We start from the raw sequence: 4176 nt of genomic DNA on the forward strand, positions 1-4176 counted from the left end.
GAGTAATGGAGTGACAGCTCACAGTCTGCTTCACGCTCATAGTTGCTCTAAAGGCACAAAACTCAGCACATCCAGTCTAATCGCGTCCTTAATTGCCGGGGGCCAGCTCATGAGATCCCACCCATGGAAAGGTCACGAGGAAGAGGACTGATCCGAGCACGGCTTCTCAGGCCTCAGGGATTCTCGGAAGGCTGCCTCAGCACTCATCTTAAAGATGATATCTGTCTTTCTGATGTTTACTATAATAAACCTCTTCTTATTTTCTATGACTTAGGCAAAAGGCCTTTCCTGATTCCCTTCTAAAATAGATCATTCTGAAACCTCAAATCAGCAAGGCCCCTGAACGGTAGCACCCTAAATAAAATTATCTGGGATATAGAGTATGCTAATCTAAATTCCTTTTACTAACATATTGGTTTGTTTAACCTGGATAGCTCAGTTGGTAGAGCATCAGACTTTTAATCTGAAGGCCCAGGGTTCAAGTCCCTGTCCAGGCATCAAAAAAAAAAAAAATAACATATTGGTTTGTTTAATAAATATACCTGTGTCTTTGGAGCTAATGTGCATGACTGCTCCTTAACAATAAACAGCATTGAGAGCCTCCACACAGAAAGCCCCAATGGGCACAGAAACCTTTCGTAGGGAAAAAGATTTGTTAGGAAATATAGGAAATATTGCTTTATGAAACTGTTACTTAGTTTATATTTACTCACTATGTTTTTGCTCTTAACGTATTTAGCCTATATAATTAAAGCATAATAGTTAGAGATTTATATAAATAGAAGTTTAGCTTTAATACAAATAATAAGACAATTGTTGATTTAACTGATGGTTCTTACTTAGAGCTGACCTTCAGCTTGCTGTTCTATGACTTTATGGCACCAGATTCTTTTCTGTTAAGCTCAAGGTGTAGAATAAATTACCGAAAACAGGTTTTACCTTGAAACTTTCTATTGATGAATTCTTTCCTGCTGTGCCTGATACAAAAGTGTTCTGACTGATCAACCCTTATCAATGGAGAGTCACAAGATGTTAGCAGGTCCCCAGGCCAGAAGATGATGTAAACAAAATGAGGCTTTTTGTAACTAAAGATATGCAAACGGTTTCCATGAGGGTCAAAACTGCCGACCCATTAAGCTGATTTGGTATGACTCTACACTTTACATTCGGAGAAGGCAATGACACCCCACTCCAGTACTCTTGCCTGGAAGATCCCACGGATGGAGGAGCCTGGTAGGCTACAGCCCATGGGGTTGCTAAGAGTCGGACACGACTGAGCGGCTTCACTTTCACTTTTCCCTTTCATGCACTGGAGAAGGAAATGGCAACCCACTCCAGTATTCTTGCCTGGAGAATCCCAGGGATGGCGGAGCCTGGTGGGCTGCCTTCTATGGGGTCGCACAGAGTCGGACACGACTGAAGTGACTTAGCAGCAGCAGCAGCAACACTTTACATTTGTTTCTATGTACCACTAAAAATATAAAAGCTGTCTTAAAAAACAATAAAGTCAGAAGACACTTGGAAACACCGAGACTCGCTGTGTCTTCTCATTCGCATCGCCGACGCCGTCCATCCTGAGGGAACCCCTGGACCTGCTGGAGCTGGACTCTGGCACTTAATGGCACTGTTCCCACTGCACCAAGACAATCCAAAGCCAGGTTTAAATCCCACACAAATTCACTTCTCTCTTGCTCCATTTACCTGCCTCCTGCTTCACGTGCCTTGGACTGGTTTCTCTCTGCCCTGTAGCTCTACAGTCTAGCTCAGGATTTTGACCTTGGATTCACAGTCTGGCTACAGCTCTTTAAATTTCTGATTCCACAAAAGACCTTAGGGTCACATCAACTGCCTCTCTACTGGTTACTCAGTAGCTAACTTGCAAACTCTGAGATTACCAGTCAAGCAAGAAGAAAAAGCTCCCGGGCACATGGCATTTGCTCCACTTGGCTAACTCAGCATGGCAAAGAAAGTTTCCCCTTCCAGAGGTGAATTCCAGCTTGCACAACTAGTGGGAACCAGCTCCCACAGCTGGGAGCCCATAAGCACCATCGCCACCCTCCCCCAGTGCTGGGCAGGTCCACAGTGTTTTCCCCTCACCTTCCCAACTACACCGAAGACCACACAGTTTCATGGCATTCTGCTGCAGCTGCCTAATTTTTGACCCTCCAGGCCCCAAGGATAATCAGAGTGATTTCTGTTTTCCTGCCTTACTGAGAAGGTCTGAAGTGGTCTTTGCCCCTTGTGCAGCCAGAAAGACCCTGTACAGATTCTTCACAGGATCATTTAGAACAAAAAAGACCCTAGCAGGCACTGGCTGATGACCACTGCAGCCAACAAAAAGCTTAGTGAGTCTGTCTTTCATGGAACCTGTTTCCTGGCTCTGGATTTGCTCAGTCACTAGATTGTGTCTGACTCTTTGCGACCCCATTGACTGTAACTCACCAGGCTCTTCTGTCCATGGGATTCTCCAGGTAAGAATACTGGAGTGGGTTGCCATTTCCTTCTCCAGGGGATCTTCCCAGCCCTGGATTTCTTGTTGTTGCTCAGTCGCTCAGTTGCATCCGACTCTTTGCGACCCCATGGACTTCAGCACGCCAGGCTTCCCTGTTCTTCACTATCTATCTCCCAGAGTTTGCTCAAATTCATGTCCCTTGAGTCAATGATGTCATCCGACTATCTCATCCTCTGTCACCCCATTCTCCTCCTGCCCTCAATCTTTCCCAGCATCAGGGTCTTTTCCACAGGTCTGGATTTGACCTCTGTGCAAATTTCTGAAAGGGGCTGAACACAATGATGCTATAAACCAGCTTGGATGCTGAAGGAGGTGGCCTTACAGGAATGGTGGTCCTGAAGGTAAGGCCCAGAAAGGCAAGCTGGCTAACCACCTACACCTGTTCACCAGTCTGGGCAAGCCCGGAATTTGGCTGGGGCCTGTCCACAGCACAGAGCTCTGGGTGGATGACTGCAGCTGTGTGCCCATGACTGTAGAAACAGGTGTCATTGACACAAGTTTCTAAGTATTGAGTTGGGCTTCCCTAGTGGTTCAGACAGTAAAGAATCTGCCTGCAATGCAGGAGACCCAGGTTTGATCCCTGGGTGGGAAAGATCCCCTGGAAAAGGGAGTGGCTACCCATTCCAGTATTTTTGCCTGGAGAATTCCATGGACAGAAGAGTTTGGCGGGCTAGAGTCCATGGGGTCACAAAGAGTTGGATACAACTGAGTGACACACACACACACACACACACACACACACACACAGAGGTATTGAGTCACCTTATCAAATAGGGCCTGTCCATAGGGTCCAAATTCCATCACACCCAGACTTACCTGTTTTAAGATGCTAGGATCATGCCCTGAGACCTCAGGTGGCAGCCACTTCTTAACTATCTGCTGCTTGTCAGCACTGCTTACAGGCTTTGTGGTCTGTAATTTACATTTAATTTACAGCAATAAGACCAGCCTCCCAGTACCCCCTCACTTCCTGCTCCCTGCTCTCATCAGACCCCCTCCCAGACTGCTGGCCACACACCTGAGGAGTAAGTAACACCTTATGGGGACAGTAACTGTCTGTGTCACCACCTTTATGCCCACTGCTACTGATATTTGTATACACTGACCAGCACAGGAAAAGCACTGTGTATGCTCTTTATGGGCTTCCCTGGTAGCTCAGAAAGTAAAGAATCTGCCTGCAATGCAGGAGACTCGGGTTTGATCCCTGGTTCGGGAAGATCCCCTGGAGAAGGGAGTGGCTACCCATTCCAGTATACTTGCCTGAAAAATCCCATGGACAGAGGAGTCTGGCAGGCTACATACAGTACCTGGGGTCGCAAAGAGTTGGACACAACCGAGTGACTAACAACATCACAACAGGCTCTTTATAAACATTATTTTCATTACTGTTATGCTATATAATGATCCCTAAATAGATAGTTTTTCAATTCTGGGATCATCTTTCTTCTAATTGTCAGTCGAACATCCCTCATGTCTTGCCATGACTTCAAACTCAGCACAATTAACATATCCCCTCCAAACCAGGTGTTTCCTTCCAACTGCTCTATTTCTGTTACCATTCTCTCAGTCTTTGGGATTAAAAACCCGAGTTCCCCCTCCAATTCTTCCCAACAATCACAGCTCACATTTTATCTGTTGCCTGATATCTCAGATTCTTTTTGAGT

General features: G+C 46.0%; 1 non-coding gene across 1 annotated transcript; it reads left to right on the forward strand.

Annotated features, from left to right (window-relative positions):
• Positions 1–424: 424 nt before the first annotated feature.
• TRNAK-UUU (transfer RNA lysine (anticodon UUU)) lies at positions 425–497 on the forward strand. Its single transcript has one exon. It is a non-coding gene; the product is annotated as a tRNA-Lys (tRNA).
• Positions 498–4176: the final 3679 nt, after the last annotated feature.

The sequence above is a fragment of the Giraffa tippelskirchi genome, chromosome 10, assembly GCF_054371585.1.
Source record: "Giraffa tippelskirchi isolate mGirTip1 chromosome 10, T2T-mGirTip1v1.2.pri, whole genome shotgun sequence".
Classification (NCBI taxonomy): Eukaryota; Metazoa; Chordata; class Mammalia; order Artiodactyla; family Giraffidae; genus Giraffa; species Giraffa tippelskirchi.